The sequence below is a fragment of the Salmo salar genome, chromosome ssa03 (assembly GCF_905237065.1).
Source record: "Salmo salar chromosome ssa03, Ssal_v3.1, whole genome shotgun sequence".
Classification (NCBI taxonomy): domain Eukaryota; kingdom Metazoa; phylum Chordata; class Actinopteri; order Salmoniformes; family Salmonidae; genus Salmo; species Salmo salar.
This window is the reverse complement of record NC_059444.1, coordinates 101,361,837-101,384,404: the sequence shown is the minus strand read 5'-3', so window position 1 is coordinate 101,384,404 and position 22,568 is coordinate 101,361,837. Positions and strand designations below refer to the sequence as shown.

The 22,568-nt window shown below is 50.3% G+C and overlaps 1 pseudogene; it reads left to right on the top strand.

The window, feature by feature from the left end:
• LOC123741772 (fascin-like) overlaps positions 1-21,881 on the top strand; it is a 22,476-nt pseudogene extending 595 nt beyond the window's left edge.
• Positions 21,882-22,568: the final 687 nt, after the last annotated feature.

Below are 22,568 nucleotides of genomic sequence, written 5' to 3'. Positions count from 1 at the left end.
AGACTTGCCTATGTATTGTTACCTCAGTTATAGACGTAAACTGCTCTGTCGCCTATTAATTATAGTAATTAACGATTATATCTTCTGACTGGTGGTCTATAAAAGGCCCGGATGCTTTCTCTAAACGTTGAATTTATTTTTAATTTAACCTTTTTATTTATTTAACTAGACAAGTCCAGTTAAAAACAAATTATTATTTACAATGGACGGCCTACACCGGTTAAAAAAACCACGGACTGACGCTGGGCCAATTGTGCGCCGCCCTATGGGACTCCCATTCACCGCCGTTTTTTTGTGATACAGCCTAAGATTCGAACCAGGGTGTTTTTGTAGTGACGCCTCAATGCCCTGTGCGGTAGTGTTTCAGAAACATAAGGAATGTATCTTTCATATCAGCAGGGAATATTAATACATTATAAACGGTAGCCTATATTTCTAGTTCTACACAACCTTTTTTTATAGGGTTAATGTTCCCACACTGCCATATTTTGTTTATTTGACCTTTTATTTAACGAGGACAAGTCAGTTAAGAACAAATTCTGATTTACAATGACAGCCAACCGGGGTACAGTGGGTTAACTGCCTTGTTCAGGGGAACGGTGGGTTAACTGCCTTGTTCAGGGGAACGGTGGGTTAACTGCCTTGTTCAGGGGAACGGTGGGTTAACTGCCTTGTTCAGGGGAACGGTGGGTTAACTGCCTTGTTCAGGGGAACGGTGGGTTAACTGCCTTGTTCAGGGGAACGGTGGGTTAACTGCCTTGTTCAGGGGAACGGTGGGTTAACTGCCTTGTTCAGGGGAACGGTGGGTTAACTGCCTTGTTCAGGGGAACGGTGGGTTAACTGCCTTGTTCAGGGGAACGGTGGGTTAACTGCCTTGTTCAGGGGAACGGTGGGTTAACTGCCTTGTTCAGGGGAACGGTGGGTTAACTGCCTTGTTCAGGGGAACGGTGGGTTAACTGCCTTGTTCAGGGGAACGGTGGGTTAACTGCCTTGTTCAGGGGAACGGTGGGTTAACGGCCTTGTTCAGGGGAACGGTGGGTTAACTGCCTTGTTCAGGGGAACAGAACAAGTGTCACAGAACAACAGATTTTTATCTTGTCAGCTCGGGGATAAAAACTTGCAACCTTTCAGTTACTAGTCCAACGCTCTAACCACTAGGCTACCTGCCGTCCCTCCACTCTAACCACTAGGCTACCTGCCGTCCCTCCACTCTAACCACTAGGCTACCTGCCGTCCCTCCACTCTAACCACTAGGCTACCTGCCGCCCCTCCACTCTAACCACTAGACTACCTGCCATCCCTCCACTCTAACCACTAGGCTACCTGCCCCCTCCACTCTAACCACTAGGCTACCTGCCATCCCTCCACTCTAACCACTACGCTACCTGCCATCCCTCCACTCTAACCACTAGGCTACCTGCCATCCCTCCACTCTAACCACTAGGCTACCTGCCATCCCTCCACTCTAACCACTAGGCTACCTGCCATCCCTCCACTCTAACCACTAGGCTACCTGCCGTCCCTCCACTCTAACCACTAGGCTACCTGCCATCCCTCCACTCTAACCACTAGGCTACCTGCCATCCCTCCACTCTAACCACTAGGCTACCTGCCATCCCTCCACTCTAACCACTAGGCTACCTGCCCCTCCACTCTAACCACTAGGCTACCTGCCATCCCTCCACTCTAACCACTAGGCTACCTGCCTCCCCCTCCACTCTACCCACTAGGCTACCTGCCTCCCCTCCACTCTAACCACTAGGCTACCTGCCTCCCCTCCACTCTACCCACTAGGCTACCTGCCTCCCCCTCCACTCTACCCACTAGGCTACCTGCCGTCCCTCCACTCTAACCACTAGACTACCTGCCGCCCCTCCACTCTAACCACTAGGCTACCTGCCGCCCCTCCACTCTAACCACTACTCTACCTGCCTCCCCACTCTAACCACTAGGCTACCTGCCGTCCCTCCACTCTAACCACTAGGCTACCTGCCGCCCCTCCACTCTAACCACTAGGCTACCTGCCGCCCCTCCACTCTAACCACTAGGCTACCTGCCGTCCCTCCACTCTAACCACTAGGCTACCTGCCGTCCCTCCACTCTAACCACTAGGCTACCTGCCGTCCCTCCACTCTAACCACTAGGCTACCTGCCGTCCCTCCACTCTAACCACTAGGCTACCTGCCGTCCCTCCACTCTAACCACTAGGCTACCTGCCGTCCCTCCACTCTAACCACTAGGCTACCTGCCGCCCCTCCACTCTAACCACTAGGCTACCTGCCGCCCCTCCACTCTAACCACTAGGCTACCTGCCGCCCCTCCACTCTAACCACTAGGCTACCTGCCGCCCCTCCACTCTAACCACTAGGCTACCTGCCGCCCCTCCACTCTAACCACTAGGCTACCTGCCGCCCCTCCACTCTAACCACTAGGCTACCTGCCGCCCCTCCACTCTAACCACTAGGCTACCTGCCGCCCCTCCACTCTAACCACTAGGCTACCTGCCGCCCTCCACTCTAACCACTAGGCTACCTGCCGCCCCTCCACTCTAACCACTGGGCTACCTGCCGCCCCTCCACTCTAACCACTAGGCTACCTGCCGCCCCTCCACTCTAACCACTGGGCTACCTGCCGCCCCTCCACTCTAACCACTGGGCTACCTGCCGCCCCTCCACTCTAACCACTGGGCTACCTGCCGCCCCTCCACTCTAACCACTGGGCTACCTGCCGCCCCTCCACTCTAACCACTGGGCTACCTGCCGCCCCTCCACTCTAACCACTGGGCTACCTGCCGCCCCTCCACTCTAACCACTGGGCTACCTGCCGCCCCTCCACTCTAACCACTAGGCTACCTGCCGCCCCTCCACTCTAACCACTAGGCTACCTGCCGCCCCTCCTCTAACCACTAGGCTACCTGCCTCCCCTCCTCTAACCACTAGGCTACCTGCCGTCCCTCCACTCTAACCACTAGGCTACCTGCCTCCCCTCCTCCTAACCACTAGGCTACCTGCCGCCCCTCCCCTCTAACCACTAGGCTACCAGCCTCCCCTCCTCTAACCACTAGGCTACCTGCCGTTCCTCCACTCTAACCACTAGGCTACCAGCCTCCCCTCCTCTAACCACTAGGCTACCCTGCCTCCCCTCTAACCACTAGGCTACCAGCCTCCCCTCCTCTAACCACTAGGCTACCTGCCGTCCCTCCACTCTAACCACTAACCTGCCGTCCATAGGTGGCACCCTTTGCAAATTCGCCATCTAGCGTGTTTTGAACACCTTAGCCCAGTGACCCGATGTTGAGTTAAATTTAAAATATTATTTTTACTTTGTTACAGTTCATATATGAAAATGCCAGAATCTAGGGATGTCAATCACATGACTGGGCAGGTGCGCAGCCTGGGTGGGCCTGGGAGGGCATAAGCCCTAAGTTGGAGGCGGTTTATGGTAGAGAAATGAACATTTAAATTCTCTGGCAACAGCTCTGGTTGAGATTCCTGCAGTCAGCATGCCAGTTGCACGTTCCCTGAAAACTTGAGACCATCTGTGGCATTGTTGTGTGACAAAACTGCGCATTTTAGAGTGGCCTTTTATTGTCCCCCTAGCACAAGGTGCACCTATGTAATGATCATGCTGTTTAATCAACTTCTCGATAGGCCACACCTGTCAGGTGGGATGGATTATCTTGGTAAAGGAGAAATGCTCACTAACGCTGGTCTGGACTTCGTTTTTGTATTTCAGTTTTTATTATTTTTTGTTTCAATTCTCACGTGACAAACACTTGCACGACGTGTCAGAGCCTTATAACCGAATGGCAAACGCATTTCCAGTGGATTATGGGAGGGGAAATGTGCTTCATTTCCAGTGGATTATGGGAGGGGAAATGTGCTTCATTTCCAGTGGATTATGGGAGGGGGAAATGTGCTTCATTTCCAGTGGATTATGGGAGGGGGAAATGTGCTTCATTTCCAGTGGATTATGGGAGGGGGAAATGTGCTTCATTCGAAAGACGTTGATTTTATTTGTTTACGTGTTGTACATCACGTGCAACAGAACCGACCGACGCAAAACAAAAACCAAAAAAGTGGGTTAATCAACACTTTTTTTTCCCCCTGTGAATCCCACTTCCTCCTTCTGCCAAAAAAGGACTAACGACATGTATAACCGGTGAAGTTTTTTATAAAAATAGGGGTTTTAATTCAACATTCTGAAGAGACTGGTAACCATGGAGTAACCACGGTAACGGTCTCTCTTTAGGCAACACGTGTGTGTGTGTGTGTGTGTGTCTGTAACTGGGGAGGAAATGTAGTTTGGCGCAACTGGAGACACACAGCTTGTGTTTCTCTCTGATATGGAAGATAAGGGTTGTAAGGCTACGTAGTGTCTGTGGAGGGTATTGTTTGTCAGGAGGGTTATAAGGCTACGTAGTGTCTGTGGAGGGTATTGTTTTGTCAGAAGGAGGGTTATAAGGCCACGTAGTGTCTGTGGAGGGTATTGTTTGTCAGGAGGGTTATAAGGCTACGTAGTGTCTGTGTGGAGGGTATTGTTTGTCAGGAGGGTTATAAGGCTACGTAGTGTCTGTGTGAAGGGTATTTTGTCAGGAGGGTTATAAGGCTACGTAGTGTCTGTGTGGAGGGTATTGTTTGTCAGGAGGGTTATAAGGCTACGTAGTGTCTGTGTGGAGGGTATTGTTTGTCAGGAGGAGGGTTGTAAGGCTACGTAGTGTCTGTGTGGAGGGTATTGTTTGTCAGGAGGGTTATAAGGCTACGTAGTGTCTGTGTGGAGGGTATTGTTTGTCAGGAGGGTTATAAGGCTACGTAGTGTGTGTGGAGGGTATTGTTTTGTCAGAAGGAGGGTTATAAGGCTACGTAGTGTCTGTGGAGGGTATTGTTTTGTCAGAAGGAGGGTTATAAGGCTACGTAGTGTGTGTGATATATATTATATTGTGTTTCTCTGCAGTCGGAGGTCCATGGCAGATACCTGGGAGGCACAGAGGACAGGATCAGCTGCTTTGCCCAGGTAGGTGGGTTTTCAACTTCCTGAACGAGCGAATGGACATTATAACGTGTGTGTGTGGACTGTAACGTGTGTGTGTGTGGACTGTAACGTGTGTGTGTGTGTGGACTGTAACGTCTGTGTGTGTGGACTGTAACGTCTGTGTGTGTGGACTGTAACGTCTGTGTGTGTGGACTGTAACGTGTGTGTGTGGACTGTAACGTGTGTGTGTGTGTGTTGACTGTAACGTGTGTGTGTGTGTGGACTGTAACGTGTGTGTGTGTGTGGACTGTAACGTGTGTGTGTGTGGACTGTAACGTGTGTGTGTGTGTGGACTGTAACGTGTGTGTGTGTGTGGACTGTAACGTGTGTGTGTGTGGACTGTAACGTGTGTGTGTGTGTGTGGACTGTAACGTGTGTGTGTGTGTGGACTGTAACGTGTGTGTGTGTGTGTGGACTGTAACGTGTGTGTGTGTGTGTGGACTGTAACGTGTGTGTGTGTGTGTGTGTGTGGACTGTAACGTGTGTGTGTGTGTGTGTGGACTGTAACGTGTGTGTGTGTGTGGACTGTAACGTGTGTGTGTGTGTGTGGACTGTAACGTGTGTGTGTGTGTGTGACTGTAACGTGTGTGTGTGTGTGTGGACTGTAACACGTGTGTGTGTGTGTGTGGACTGTAACACGTGTGTGTGTGTGTGTGGACTGTAACACGTGTGTGTGTGTGTGTGTGGACTGTAACACGTGTGTGTGTGTGTGTGTGGACTGTAACGTGTGTGTGTGTGTGTGTGTGGACTGTAACGTGTGTGTGTGTGTGTGTGTGGACTGTAACGTGTGTGTGTGGACTGTAACGTGTGTGTGTGTGTGTGTGGACTGTAACGTGTGTGTGTGTGTGTGTGTGGACTGTAACGTGTGTGGACTGTAACGTGTGTGTGTGTGTGTGTGTGGACTGTAACGTGTGTGTGTGTGTGTGTGGACTGTAGTGTGTGTGTGTGTGTGGACTGTAACGTGTGTGTGTGTGTGGACTGTAACGTGTGTGTGTGTGTGTGTGGACTGTAACGTGTGTGTGTGTGTGTGTGGACTGTAACGTGTGTGTGTGTGTGTGGACTGTAACGTGTGTGTGTGTGTGTGTGGACTGTAACGTGTGTGTGTGGACTGTAACGTGTGTGTGTGTGTGTGTGGACTGTAACGTGTGTGTGTGTGGACTGTAACACGTGTGTGTGTGTGTGTGTGGACTGTAACACGTGTGTGTGTGTGTGTGTGTGTGTGTGGACTGTAACACGTGTGTGTGTGTGTGTGGACTGTAACGTGTGTGTGTGTGTGTGTGGACTGTAACGTGTGTGTGTGTGGACTGTAACGTGTGTGTGTGTGTGTGTGTGGACTGTAACGTGTGTGTGTGTGTGTGTGTGTGGACTGTAACGTGTGTGGACTGTAACGTGTGTGTGTGTGTGTGTGGACTGTAACGTGTGTGTGTGTGTGTGTGTGTGTGTGGACTGTAACGTGTGTGTGTGGACTGTAACGTGTGTGTGTGTGTGTGGACTGTAACGTACGTGTGTGTGTGTGTGTGGACTGTAACGTGTGTGTGTGTGTGTGTGTGGACTGTAACGTGTGTGTGTGTGTGTGTGTGGACTGTAATGGGTGTGTGGACTGTAATGGGTGTGTGGACTGTAATGGGTGTGTGTGTGGACTGTAACGTGTGTGTGTGGACTGTAACGTGTGTGTGTGGACTGTAACGTGTGTGTGTGGACTGTAACGTGTGTGTGTGGACTGTAACGTGTGTGTGTGGACTGTAACGTGTGTGTGTGGACTGTAACGTGTGTGTGTGTGGACTGTAACGTGTGTGTGTGTGGACTGTAACGTGTGTGTGTGTGTGGACTGTAACGTGTGTGTGGACTGTAACGTGTGTGTGTGTGTGTGGACTGTAACGTGTGTGTGTGTGTGTGGACTGTAACGTGTGTGTGTGTGTGTGGACTGTAACGTGTGTGTGTGTGTGTGGACTGTAACGTGTGTGTGTGTGTGTGGACTGTAACGTGTGTGTGTGTGGACTGTAACGTGTGTGTGTGTGTGTGTGTGGACTGTAACGTGTGTGTGTGTGTGTGTGTGGACTGTAACGTGTGTGTGTGTGTGTGTGGACTGTAACGTGTGTGTGTGGACTGTAACGTGTGTGTGTGTGTGTGTGGACTGTAACGTGTGTGTGTGTGTGTGTGTGGACTGTAACGTGTGTGTGTGTGTGTGTGTGTGTGTGTGGACTGTAACGTGTGTGTGTGTGTGTGGACTGTAACGTGTGTGTGTGGACTGTAACGTGTGTGTGTGTGTGTGTGTGTGGACTGTAACGTGTGTGTGGACTGTAACGTGTGTGTGGACTGTAACGTGTGTGTGTGTGTGTGTGTGGACTGTAACGTGTGTGTGGACTGTAACGTGTGTGTGAACTGTAACGTGTGTGTGTGTGTGTGTGGACTGTAACGTGTGTGTGTGGACTGTAACGTGTGTGGACTGTAACGTGTGTGTGGACTGTAACGTGTGTGTGTGTGTGTGTGTGTGTGGACTGTAACGTGTGTGTGTGTGTGTGTGGACTGTAACGTGTGTGTGTGTGTGTGTGGACTGTAACGTGTGTGTGTGTGTGTGTGGACTGTAACGTGTGTGTGTGTGTGGACTGTAACGTGTGTGTGTGTGTGGACTGTAACGTGTGTGTGTGTGTGGACTGTAACGTGTGTGTGTGTGTGGACTGTAACGTGTGTGTGGACTGTAACGTGTGTGTGGACTGTAACGTGTGTGTGTGTGTGGACTGTAACGTGTGTGTGTGGACTGTAACGTGTGTGTGTGTGTGTGTGTGGACTGTAACGTGTGTGTGTGTGTGTGTGTGGACTGTAACGTGTGTGTGTGTGTGTGTGTGGACTGTAACGTGTGTGTGTGTGTGTGTGTGGACTGTAACGTGTGTGTGTGTGTGTGTGTGGACTGTAACGTGTGTGTGTGTGTGTGTGGACTGTAACGTGTGTGTGTGTGTGTGTGTGTGGACTGTAACGTGTGTGTGTGGACTGTAACGTGTGTGTGTGTGTGTGTGTGTGGACTGTAACGTGTGTGTGTGTGGACTTTAACGTGTGTGTGTGTGTGTGTGTGTGTGGACTGTAACGTGTGTGTGTGTGTGTGTGTGTGTGGACTGTAACGTGTGTGTGTGTGTGTGTGTGTGTGTGTGGACTGTAACGTGTGTGTGTGTGTGTGTGTGGACTGTAACGTGTGTGTGTGTGTGGACTGTAACGTGTGTGTGTGTGTGTGTGGACTGTAACGTGTGTGTGTGTGTGTGTGTGTGTGTGGGACTGTAACGTGTGTGGACTGTAACGTGTGTGTGTGTGTGTTTGGACTGTAACGTGTGTGTGTGGACTGTAACGTGTGTGTGTGTGTGTGTGTGTGTGTGTGTGGACTGTAACGTGTGTGTGTGTGTGTGGACTGTAACGTGTGTGTGTGTGTGACTGTAACGTGTGTGTGTGTGTGTGGACTGTAACGTGTGTGTGTGTGTGACTGTAACGTGTGTGTGTGTGTGTGTGTGGACTGTAACGTGTGTGTGTGTGTGTGTGTGTGTGGACTGTAACGTGTGTGTGTGTGTGTGTGTGGACTGTAACGTGTGTGGACTGTAACGTGTGTGTGTGTGTGTGTGTGTTTGGACTGTAACGTGTGTGTGTGGACTGTAACGTGTGTGTGTGTGTGTGGACTGTAACGTGTGTGTGTGTGTGTGTGTGTGTGGACTGTAACGTGTGTGTGTGTGTGTGTGTGTGTGTGTGGACTGTAACGTGTGTGTGTGTATGTGTGTGGACTGTAACGTGTGTGTGTGTGTGGACTGTAACGTGTGTGTGTGTGTGGACTGTAACGTGTGTGTGTGTGGACTGTAACGTGTGTGTGTGTGTGGACTGTAACGTGTGTGTGTGTGTGGACTGTAACGTGTGTGTGTGTGGACTGTAACGTGTGTGTGTGTGTGTGGACTGTAACGTGTGTGTGTGTGTGTGTGGACTGTAACGTGTGTGTGTGTGTGTGTGACTGTAACGTGTGTGTGTGTGTGTGTGGACTGTAACGTGTGTGTGTGTGTGTGTGGACTGTAACGTGTGTGTGTGTGTGTGTGGACTGTAACGTGTGTGTGTGTGGACTGTAACGTGTGTGTGTGTGTGTGTGTGGACTGTAACGTGTGGACTGTAACGTGTGTGTGTGTGTGTGTGTGTGTGTGTGACTGTAACGTGTGTGTGTGGACTGTAACGTGTGTGTGTGGACTGTAACGTGTGTGTGGACTGTAACGTGTGTGTGTGGACTGTAACGTGTGTGTGTGTGGACTGTAACGTGTGTGTGTGTGGACTGTAACGTGTGTGTGTGTGGACTGTAACGTGTGTGTGTGTGTGTGTGTGGACTGTAACGTGTGTGTGTGGACTGTAACGTGTGTGTGTGGACTGTAACGTGTGTGTGTGGACTGTAACGTGTGTATGTGTGGACTGTAACGTGTGTGTGTGTGTGTGGACTGTAACGTGTGTGTGTGTGTGGACTGTAACGTGTGTGTGTGTGTGGACTGTAACGTGTGTGTGGACTGTAACGTGTGTGTGGACTGTAACGTGTGTGTGTGTGTGTGGACTGTAACGTGTGTGTGTGTGTGTGTGTGTGTGTGTGTGGACTGTAACGTGTGTGTGTGTGTGTGTGTGTGTGTGTGTGGACTGTAACGTGTGTGTGTGTGTGACTGTAACGTGTGTGTGTGTGTGTGGACTGTAACGTGTGTGTGTGTGTGTGGACTGTAACGTGTGTGTGTGTGTGTGTGGGACTGTAACGTGTGTGTGTGTGGACTGTAACGTGTGTGTGTGTGGACTGTAACGTGTGTGTGTGTGGACTGTAACGTGTGTGTGTGTGGACTGTAACGTGTGTGTGTGTGGACTGTAACGTGTGTGTGTGTGGACTGTAACGTGTGTGTGTGTGTGTGTGTGTGTGTGTGTGGACTGTAACGTGTGTGTGTGTGGACTGTAACGTGTGTGTGTGTGGACTGTAACGTGTGTGTGGACTGTAACGTGTGTGTGTGTGTGGACTGTAACACGTGTGTGTGTGTGTGTGTGTGTGGACTGTAATATTTGGTCTCTCTCCCAGACTGCGTCAGTGGCTGAAAAATGGAGCGTCCACATTGCCATGCATCCTCAGGTAACACACCTACAACCCCCTCCCCCCTAAATGAAGCGTCCACATTGCCATGCGCCCTCAGGTAACACACCTACAACCCCCTTTGACCCCTGCACCTCTCCCGTCCAGGTGAACATCTTCAGTGTGACCAGGAAGCGTTACGCCCACCTGTCCTCCAAGGTGGACGAGGTCTCTATAGACCGCGACGTCCCGTGGGGGGTCGACTCCCTGATCACCCTGGTGTTCCTGGACCAACGTTACCACCTGCAGACGTCTGATAACCGCTTTCTGAAGAACGACGGCAGCCTGGAGGCCGCGCCGGACAAGACCACCGGATACACGCTGGAGTTCCGCTCCGGGAAGGTGGCGTTCAGGGATTGTTCCGGGCGATACCTGGCTCCGTCGGGTCCCAGCGGGACCATGAAGAGCGGGAAGACTAGTCGCGTGGGGAAGGATGAGATGTTCTCTCTGGAGCAGAGTCACCCTCAGGTGGTTCTCACCGCCAGCAACGAGAGGAACGTCTCCACCAGGCAAGGTAGGACCATCACAACCTTCTAGAACAGGACTAGAACCCCACCAGGCGAGGTAGGACCATCACAACCTTCTAGAACAGGACTAGAACCCCACCAGGCGAGGTAGGACCATCACAACCTTCTAGAACAGGACTAGAATCTAACCAGGTGAGGTAGGACCATCACAACCTTCTAGAACAGGACTAGAACCCCACCAGGCGAGGTAGGACCATCACAACCTTCTAGAACAGGACTAGAACCCCACCAGGCGAGGTAGGACCATCACAACCTTCTAGAACAGGACTAGAACCCCACCAGGCGAGGTAGGACCATCACAACCTTCTAGAACAGGACTAGAACCCCACCAGGCGAGGTAGGACCATCACAACCTTCTGCTCGTAGACCTGGCGGTAACCCAGAACGTAATGGAAGGCCAGGGAACATTCTGCTCATAGACCTGGCGGTAAAGTTGTAAAGACGGAGGGTGGACCTCTTCGTTCTGGTTCTGTCTTAACCCACGTGGACCCAGAACGTTGTTAGAGCGCTGTTGCGATAGTATCTCATAGGGAATAGAATAATGTTGTGATTATTCTATTCCTATGATATAAGGTCACAGCGGTATTCTATATCTGTATGTTCTTAACTCTCTGTGTGTCTCTGTGTGTCTCTGTGTCTCTCTGTGTCTCGCAGCGAGTGTTTAATCAGTCAGTTCTCTGAACTGTGCACTGCAGACACCCAGCAGCTTCTCTTCCTCTTTCCTCAGCTCCTTTCCTCCTCCTCCTCCTCCTGGACCAGAGACACAACTCATGTTTTATTTATCATATAGAGAAAGGAGAAGGTCTGCAAGATGGAGAGGGGGGGCGGGAGATGGAGAGATGGGGGCGAGAGAGGGAGGGATGGCGAGAGAGAGAGAGAGAGGGAGGGATGGCGAGAGGGGGAGGGATGGCGAGAGCCTGAGAGAGAGGAGAGGCTCCATTTTGTGTCTGGCTGAGAAACAGCTCTGACACCCTGCCTGCCTGTCGTGTTTGTGTGTTATTCTGTAGCTATTCTGCCCCAGTGATCCCTGCAGTAGTTTACTGATGATGCTTCCCACACTCTCTCCACACACACACACACTGTCTTAGGGCCGGGCTGGGTGGGAGGGGAGGGGGGGAGAGAGAGAGACTCCTCTTGTGTGGCAGCTACAGTGCAGGCGTTTGTCTGGATTTATGCCAAGGGAGGGACTGCAACACACTGGACTGTGTGTGATCCAGAGATGAGACCTGGACGCTGTCTGGTCGTGACCACAACACATGTCGTTGTGCTACAGGACAGTCCGTGAGTCTGTGGAAAAAGCTCTTGTCTTCTTCATGGATCCCAAACAGGAAGTGGGTTTAGGAGCGCAGAGGCAGAGGCAGAGGCAGAGGCAGAGGCAGAGGCAGAGGCAGAGGCAGACTACGTGTTTTTAATCTATACACTGTCTGATACTTTAAGCACACTGTTTGATTAAATAATTAAGACACACAAATGACTAGAGGGAGTCTTAACCACAGTTCATTTGATTGTTCTGGGTCTGTGCTGTGCTAAAAATACACAACAAACGCATGACTGACTAGCACCCGTTCTCTCTCTCTCTTCCCTGTGACTGGGACCCGGTCTGTCTGTCTGTCTCTGTCTGTCTGTCTGTCTCTGTCTGTCTGTCTCTGTCTGTCTGTCTGTCTGTCTGTCTCTGTCTGTCTGTCTCTGTCTGTCTGTCTCTGTCTGTCTGTGTGTCTGTCTGTCTCTGTCTGTCTGTCAGTGTTGCCGAAGCTGTAACAATCACAGCAATTTCTGACTGGAAAAAGTTATGTTACCAAAATCCCTAATTTGTTTAGGTAAAAACAATCCCTATTTCCCTCAACCCTTTGCTCTCTCTACGTGACACAAGGTGCAGGGTAGAGTAACCGGGTGATAGCTGGCTAGTAACAGTGGCTAAGGGCAGGGCAGGGTACTGGGTGATAGCTGGCTAGTAACAGTGGCTAAGGGCAGGGCAGGGTACTGGGTGATAGCTGGCTAGTAACAGTGGCTAAGTTCAGGGCAGGGTACCGGGTGATGGCTGGCTAGTAACAGTGGCTAAGGGCAGGGTACTGGGTGATAGCTGGCTAGTAACAGTGGCTAAGGGCAGGGTACTGGGTGATAGCTGGCTAGTAACAGTGGTTAAGGGCAGGGTACTGGGTGATAGCTGGCTAGTAACAGTGGCTAAGTTCAGGGTACTGGGTGGAGGCTGGCTAGTGACAGTGGCTAAGTTCAGGGCAGGGTACTGGGTGATAGCTGGCTAGTAACAGTGGCTAAGGGCAGGGTACTGGGTGATAACAGTGGTTAAGTTCAGGGTACTGGGTGATAGCTGGTTAGTAACAGTGGTTAAGGGCAGGGCAGGGTACTGGGTGATAGCTGGCTAGTAACAGTGGTTAAGTTCAGGGCAGGGTACCGGGTGATAGCTGGCTAGTAACAGTGGCTAAGGGCAGGGTACTGGGTGGAGGCTAGTAACAGTGGCTAAGGGCAGGGTACTGGGTGATAGCTGGCTAGTAACAGTGGTTAAGGGCAGGGTACTGGGTGATAGCTGGCTAGTAACAGTGGTTAAGGGCAGGGTACTGGGTGATAGCTGGCTAGTAACAGTGGTTAAGGGCAGGGTACTGGGTGATAGCTGGCTAGTAACAGTGGTTAAGGGCAGGGTACTGGGTGATAGCTGGCTAGTAACAGTGGCTAAGGGCAGGGTACTGGGTGATAGCTGGCTAGTAACAGTGGCTAAGGGCAGGGTACTGGGTGATAGCTGGCTAGTAACAGTGGTTAAGGGCAGGGTACTGGGTGATAGCTGGCTAGTAACAGTGGCTAAGGGCAGGGTACTGGGTGATAGCTGGCTAGTAACAGTGGCTAAGGGCAGGGTACCGGTTGGAGGCTAGTGATGGCTATTTAAGTCTGATGACCTTGAGATAGAAGCTGTTTTTCAGTCTCTCGGTCCCAGCTTTGATGCACCTGTACTGACCTCGCCTTCTGGATGATAGCGGGGTGAACAGGCAGTGGCTCGGGTGGTTGATGTCCTTGATGATATTTTTGGCCTTCCTGTGAAATCTGGTGGTGTAGGTGTCCTGGAGGACAGGAAGTCTGCCCCCGGTGATGCGTTGTGCAGACCTCACTACCCTCTGGAGAGCCCTGTGGTTGCGGGCGGGGCAGCTGCCGTACCAGGCGGTGATACAGCCCGTCAGGATGCTCTCGATTTGTGCATCTGTAAAAGTTTGAGGTTCTTTGGGGCCAAGGGCAGGGTTCAGACCCAGAGCTCTGAGCTTAATGATGGGTTTTTGAGGGTACTATGGTGTTAAATGCTGAATGCTGTAGTCGGTGAACAGCATTCTTACATGGTTGTTCCTCTTGTCCAGATGGGGACAGGGCAGTGTGATGACGATTGCATCAGCTCTCTCGTCTGGTCTCTCTCTCCTGTGTGAGTCTCCTGATTACAGCGGGGCAGGGTTCTGGCTAGGGAGTGGGCTGGTGTTGGCTGGCTGGCTGGCTCTAGCTGCTGTAAGAATCAGTAGGTGTGTGTGTGTGTGTGTGCAGAACACAGACTGATCTGGCTCCCCATGTATCCCAGCTGCTGTCCTGTTCAACCCAGCCTGTTGTGTTGAGTGTGTGTTTTAGTCGCTGGCTGCAGCGAACTGAAAAGACGAGCGACCAGAGATCATACACACACACACACACACACACACACACACACACACACACACACACCACATAGTCTCCTAGTAACCCCCTGGCAGCAGTATGATCCTGTGTCGGCAGGGTTTAAAGGTCAGGAGATGGAGGGACTGCAGTCGGACTGTCTCTGCACCCAGAGGACCTAAAACAGATTGTGGGAGCTGTGTTTTTATGACTTCAGAGTGGCGTTTTTGATATTATCGATCATTTAGTCTGCTGCTGAGAAGGAGAAACAGAACAACGAACGGTATGTTGTGGCTGTCAACGCTAGAGAGACTGGTGGACCAAATACACTGACTGGCCTCTCACTAGGTCACGGCATTGTGTGTGTGGGGACAATCAGTGGGTAGGCTGGCGGCCCCGTCGGTGGGTAGACCCCTGGCTGGCGGCCCCCGTCGGTGGGTAGACCCCGGGCCGGGCGGCCCCGTCGGTGGGTAGACCCCTGGGCTGGCGGCCCCCTGTCGGTGGTGGTGTTGGGGGTCAGGCTAAAGAAGCAGTAGATAATTACATAAATGATCTCGTCATACCATCTTTGTGATTGCGACTTTAGTTACCAGGAATAAACTCTATCCTACTTCCTGGATAGTGATTTCCCTATTCTAGTCCCCCTCTTGCGCCTCTGAAAATTCCCAAATGGTTTCCATCAGAAGCGAACCTTTCACTAAATGTGAAGTCTATAGTGGATGTAAAGTAGCTCTATGAAAACCTTTCACTAAATGTGAAGTCTATAGTGGATGTAAAGTAGCTCTATGAAAACCTTTCACTAAATGTAAAGTCTATAGTGGATGTAAAGTAGCTCTATGAAAACCTTTCACTAAATGTAAAGTCTATAGTGGATGTAAAGTAGCTCTATGAAAACCTTTCACTAAATGTAAAGTCTATAGTGGATGTAAAGTAGCTCTATGAAAACCTTTCACTAAATGTAAAGTCTATAGTGGATGTAAAGTAGCTCTATGAAAACCTTTCACTAAATGTAAAGTCTATAGTGGATGTAAAGTAGCTCTATGAAAACCTTTCACTAAATGTAAAGTCTATAGTGGATGTAAAGTAGCTCTATGAAAACCTTTCACTAAATGTAAAGTCTATAGTGGATGTAAAGTAGCTCTATGAAAACCTTTCACTAAATGTAAAGTCTATAGTGGATGTAAAGTAGCTCTATGAAAACCTTTCACTAAATGTAAAGTCTATAGTGGATGTAAAGTAGCTCTATGAAAACCTTTCACTAAATGTAAAGTCTATAGTGGATGTAAAGTAGCTCTATGAAAACCTTTCACTAAATGTAAAGTCTATAGTGGATGTAAAGTAGCTCTATGAAAACCTTTCACTAAATGTAAAGTCTATAGTGGATGTAAAGTAGCTCTATGAAAACCTTTCACTAAATGTAAAGTCTATAGTGGATGTAAAGTAGCTCTATGAAAACCTTTCACTAAATGTAAAGTCTATAGTGGATGTAAAGTATGAAAAGTAGCTGGTGTGTTTTCCTCGTGGAACATTCCAGAGGATAGTACTTCCTGTCCTGTCTACCCCGTTACAAGAGACAACCAACCCTCTCTAAAACCCCCTCAGATCTGTCCTGTCTACCCTGTTACAATAGACAACCAACCCTCTCTAAAACCCCCTCAGATCTGTCCTGTCTACCCCGTCAGACAACCAACCCTCTCTAAAACCCCCTCAGATCAGATCTGTCCTGTCTACCCCGTCAGACAACCAACTCTCTCTAAAACCCCTCAGATCTGTCCTGTCTACCCTGTTACAATAGACAACCAACCCTCTCTAAAACCCCCTCAGGTCTGTCCTGTCTACCCAGACAACCAACCCTCTCTAAAACCCCCTCAGGTCTGGGTTAAACCCTTCCCATCCTGCTCCTCGCTGTCTCTGCTCCAGTCAGTCAATTATCACCATGTGGTTCTCATGTTGGTGTGTGTGTGTGTGTGTGTGAGAACCAGCTGTATCCTGGAGGGTAGAGGTAACGTTTTTCAGGAGTCACTCAACGGGAGAAGAGAGGTTCTGAAACGGAACGTGGAAGTTTCAACACGGCTTCACCGACCCTGGTGTCTCTCTGCCTCTCCTCCTCCCCAGACCAGACGGGGCTCTCTGCCTCTCCTCCTGCCCAGATGGGGCTCTCTGCCTCTCCTCCTCCCCAGGCCAGACGGGGCTCTCTGCCTCTCCTCCTCCCCAGGCCAGACGGGGCTCTCTGCCTCTCCTCCTCCCCAGGCCAGACGGGGCTCTCTGCCTCTCCTCCTCCCCAGGCCAGACGGGGCTCTCTGCCTCTCCTCCTCCCCAGGCCAGACGGGGCTCTCTGCCTCTCCTCCTCCCCAGGCCAGACGGGCCTCTCTGCCTCTCCTCCTGCCCAGATGGGGCTCTCTGCCTCTCCTCCTCCCCAGGCCAGACGGGGCTCTCTGCCTCTCCTCCTCCCCAGGCCAGACGGGGCTGTGTTCTGTAGCTGACTCCTGTCTCTGTGTTTCTGTCTTTATGTGCTCCTGATGTGAAGAATGACCTTTGGTGCTCCTCAATCTTTCATTCCTCTGGCTGTGTCCTCCTAACTGATTTATAACCCATAATTCCATGGGGGATTAAACCCTGGAGCTGTGGCAGGGTCTGGCTGTAGCCTGGCGGGGCGGGGTGTGTGTGTGTGTGTGTGTGTGTGTGTGTGTGTGTGTGTGTGTGTGTGTGTACGTACAGCTGTAGGACATCCTCTAATCCCAGCTCTCTGATGTTGCTGATCTTGACCAGACAGTATGTGACTGACGTCTGGAACTCTGGTAATGACACACTTGGCGTGACTGACGTGGAGTGTGTGTATACTGCTCTTTGCATGACAGAATGACCCGTTAAATCATATAATCAAATTTATTTATAAAGCCCTTCTTACATCAGCTGATATCTCAAAGTGCTGTACAGAAACCCAGCCTAAAACCCCCAAAAACAGCAAGCAATGCAGATGTAGAAGCACGGTGGCTAGGAAAAACTCCCTAGAAAGGCCAGAACCTAGGAAGAAACCTAGAGAGGAACCAGGCTATGAGGGGTGGCCAGTCCTCTTCTGGCTGTACTGGGTAGAGAGGAACCAGGCTATGAGGGGTGGCCAGTCCTCTTCTGGCTGTACTGGGTAGAGAGGAACCAGGCTATGAGGGGTGGCTAGTCCTCTTCTGGCTGTACTGGGTAGAGAAGGAACCAGGCTATGAGGGGTGGCCAGTCCTCTTCTGGCTGTACAGGGTAGAGAGGAACCAGGCTATGAGGGGTGGCCAGTCCTCTTCTGGCTGTACTGGGTAGAGAGGAACCAGGCTATGAGGGGTGGCCAGTCCTCTTCTGGCTGTACTGGGTAGAGAGGAACCAGGCTATGAGGGGTGGCCAGTCCTCTTCTGGCTGTACTGGGTAGAGAGGAACCAGGCTATGAGGGGTGGCTAGTCCTCTTCTGGCTGTGCCATATATACATATAATAAACATGATATATGTATGTATATGTATGTATATGTATATATGTATATATGTGTGTGTATATATATATATATATATATATATATAGTGGCTGTCTCACATAGAGACCTGATCTCTGTCTATAATACACATGACATGTATACAAAACATTAAGAATGCCTTCTCTTTCCATGACATTAGACTGACCAGGTGAATCCAGGTAAAGCTACGATCCCTTATTGATGTCACTTGTTAAATCCACTTCCAATCAGTGTAGATGAAGGAGAAGAGGAGACAGGTTAAAGAAGGATTTCTAAGCCTTGAGACAAATGAGGCAGTGTGTGTGTGCGCGCCATTCGGAGGGTGTATGAGCGAGACAAAATGTTTGTTGTCTTTGAACGGGGGATGGTAGTAGGTGTCAGGTGCACTGTGTGTTTGAGTCAAGAACTGCAACGCTGCTGTTTTTTTTTTTCTTCACACTCAACAGTTTCCAGTGTGTAACAAGAATGGTCCACCACCTCCTCAAGGACATCCAGACAGAACATGTGGGAAGCTTTTGGAGTCGATATGTGGGAAGCTTTTGGAGTCGATATGTGGGAAGCTTTTGGAGTCGATATGTGGGAAGCTTTTGGAGTCGATATGTGGGAAGCTTTTGGAGTCGACATGTGGGAAGCTTTTGGAGTCAATATGTGGGAAGCTTTTGGAGTCAATATGTGGGAAGCTTTTGGAGTCAATATGTGGGAAGCTTTTGGAGTCAATATGTGGGAAGCTTTTGGAGTCAATATGTGGGAAGCTTTTGGAGTCAATATGTGGGAAGCTTTTGGAGTCAATATGTGGGAAGCTTTTGGAGTCAATATGTGGGAAGCTTTTGGAGTCAATATGTGGCGAAGCTTTTGGAGTCAACATGTGGGAAGCTTTCGACACCTTGTAGAGTTCATGCCCCGACTAAATAGGGCAGTTCTGAGGGCCAAAGGGGGCTGTAACTCAATATTAGGGAGGTGTTTTTAATGTTTTCTACAAATCTGTAGTGCGTTTCTGTTCTTTCCTGACCCTCTTGTCAGTCTCTAACCCTGCTCTCCTCTTGGCCCCGCCTAGGCATGGACCTGTCAGCCAATCAGGATGAGGAGGGAGACCAGGAAGTGTTCCAGGTGGAGATGAGTCGTGAGAACAGGAAGTGCGCGTTCCGGACCGCCGCCGGGAAGTACTGGACCCTCACCACCTCTGGAGGATTGCAGTGTACCGCCTCCACTAAGTAATAACACACACACACGCCATACCATACACACACAATACACACGCCATACCATACACACACACAATGCACACACCTCACCATACACACACACATACACACAGTGTACCGCCTCCACTAAGTAATAACATACACATACCATACACACACACACCATACACACACATACCATACACACACATACACATACCATACACACAGTAAACACACAGTAAACACACACACACACACACACACACACAGTCTTGTACAGCTAACCTTGTGTGGGGGGGACACAATTCAGTCCCATTCAAAACCCTATTTTCCCTAAACCCCAACTCCTGACCTCAACCCTCAACTCCTAACCCTCAACTCCTAACCCTCAACTCCTAACCCTCAACTCCTAACGAAAATCTAACACTAATTCTAACTTAAACCCCCTTAGAATTAGCGTTTTGACCTCGTGGGGACTAACAAAATGTCCCCCAGTTAGTCAGATTTTTTTGTTTGTTTACTCTTCTTGTGGGGACTTCAGGTCCACACACACACACACACACACACACACACACACACACACACACACACACACACCACCTCTATATGAATGCTGAGTGGTAATGATCCAGCAGACCTTCTCAGGTTGTTGTGATTTCGAGGTTTCACGGCTGGTGTCAAGTTTCTCGAGTGCTCTGTCGCCCACGGGGTGGTGTGGGTCCTGTAATTTAGCTGCGGTAATTTAGCTGCAGTAATTTAGCTGCAGTATATCGACCGTTGGCCGCAGTATATCGACCGTTGGCCGCAGTATATCGACCGTTGGCCGCAGTATATCGACCGTTGGCCGCAGTATATCGACCGTTGGCCGCCAGCTAGCTGCAGTATATCGACCGTTGGCCGTCAGCTAGCTGCAGTATATCGGCCAGCACCCTGCTTCATTGCTCCATAAAGGGGTGGCTCCAGTAATAGATGTTATTACAATGTTCTACCCTGTTGAGAATTATATTAACTGTGTGTGTGTGTGTGTGTGTGTGTGTGTGTGTAGGACTGCCAACTGTTACTTTGACATGGAGTACTGTGGTAAGAAGCTGACCCTCCGTGCCGCCAACGGGAAATACGTTGCCGCCAAGAAGAACGGCCAGCTAGCCGCTACCATCGACGTTGCCGGTCAGTGTGTGTGTTAAAACAGCTCTGCCTTCTGGGTAGTAAAAATAAACACAGCAGGGTGTTCCAGATGGTTTGGGTCAAGGGTCATACCAACTCCTAGTCAGTTTCTCCCTGGGGTGTTGGAGAGAGAGCGTCCCCAGGCTAGGGTGTGAGAGAGTGTGAGAGACTGAGTGAGTGACCGGGCTAAGGTGTTGCCCAACACCCCAGGAGAGGAGAGTATAACCTTTGACCTAAAGGCTTTCTGACGGCATGGGTAATGTGTGTTTTTTTTTTTTTTTGGTCCTTCCAGGTGAGTCTGAGGAGTTCCTGATGAAGCTGATTAACCGTCCAATCATAGTCCTCCGTGGGGAACACGGTTTCATCGGGTGTCGTAAAGTCACGGGAACCCTGGACTCCAACCGTTCCTCCTATGACTGCTTTACCCTGACCTTCAGAGAGGGGCCCTACAGCTTACAGGGTTAGTATACACACTACTTTACCCTGACCTTCAGAGAGGGGCCCTACAGCTTACAGGGTTAGTATACACACTACTTTACCCTGACCTTCAGAGAGGGGACCTACAGCTTACAGGGTTAGTATACACACTACTTTACCCTGACCTTCAGAGAGGGGCCCTACAGCTTACAGGGTTAGTATACACACTACTTTACCCTGACCTTCAGAGAGGGGACCTACAGCTTACAGGGTTAGTATACACACTACTTTACCCTGACCTTCAGAGAGGGGACCTACAGCTTACAGGGTTAGTATACACACTACTTTACCCTGACCTTCAGAGAGGGGACCTACAGCTTACAGGGTTAGTATACACACTACTTTACCCTGACCTTCAGAGAGGGGACCTACAGCTTACAGGGTTAGTATACACACTACTTTACCCTGACCTTCAGAGAGGGACCCTACAGGGTCCGTACAGACATACATGGACACACAGGCTTTGCCTGAGACCTGAAGATTTGGCCGTTGGCTTCCCAAACTAATGTCTGTAGGATTTAAAGTGGGCGGATGAACACTGACGAAATAATGGGATTGTATGTTTGGACGAGCAGTTAGACTGCCCTTTTCCAGAGGACGGTGTCTGACAGCTCAGATGGACTGGAGGAGCCTCACCATGACAACAACGAGCAGATTAGGACTCGTCCTGGATTATAAAACATGCTTCCAGGACACAGATTAGGACTCGTCCTGGATTATAAAACATGTTTCCAGGACACAGATTAGGACTCGTCCTGGATTATAAAACATGTTTCCAGGACACAGATTAGGACTCGTCCTGGATTATAAAACATGCTTCCAGGACACAGATTAGGACTCGTCCTGGATTATAAAACATGTTTCCAGGACACAGATTAGGACTCGTCCTGGATTATAAAACACCTCCACTGAACATGCTTCTTAATCCAGGACTATTCATAATCTTGTTTCCAGGAAACCACCAGTTTAAAATTTTAGAATAGTTATTTGACTCATTTTGGTTGTACCTGTTCTGAACGGTCCCCCTCTCCTCAGACTCGACGGGGAAATTCTGGATGGTGGGCAACGAGGCGTCAGTGGTGAGCAGCAGTGACACCCCCGTTGACTTCCTGTTAGAGTTCTGCGACTACAACAAGGTCGCTATCCGCTCCGTCGCCGACGGGAAGTATCTCCACGGCGACCACGCCGGCGTCCTGAAGGCCAACGCCGACGACCTGAGACCGCCACGCTCTGGGAGTACTGACCCTTTCCGAGAGATCCCGTTACTACGACAACGCGGCACAGCGACCCTTCCCCCCCTCCCTTAACTCCTGTGACCTCTCTCCATCCCTCCCATCTTTCTCTCAACTCTTGTCCTAACCCCTTCCCAGAACCCCCGGGGGCTGTGTTCAGTGTGGTGAAATGTCCACGATATTGTAGATGGGTTTGGGTGGGGGGGTAAACACCTAGAGTTTGACACCATTATCTGTTTTACTTGATAATGAATCCCATCTCTTCTATTCTACACCGTACGTTTCTATGTGACTGTTGTGACGTTTCCACTGTTCTTGAACACGACAAAGGAGGGAGGGAGGGAGGGAGGAGGGCTGGGGAGGTATGTCCTTATGTAAGGCTTTCTTCACCTGCCTTTCCCCCTCTCTCTCTCTCTCTCTTTCCCCCCCTCTCTCCCTTTCCCCCCCTCTCTCCCTTTCCCCCCTCTCTCTCTCCCTTTCCCCCTCTCTCTCTCCCTTTCCCCCTCTCTCTCTCTCTTTCCCCCCTCTCTCTCTCTTTCCCCCCTCTCTCTCTCTTTCCCCCTCTCTCTCTTTCCCCCCCTCTCTCTCTTTCCCCCCCTCTCTCTCTTTCCCCCCCTCTCTCTCTTTCCCCCCTCTCTCTCTTTCCCCCTCTCTCTCTCTTTCCCCCTCTCTCTCTCTTTCCCCCCTCTCTCTCTCTTTCCCCCTCTCTCTCT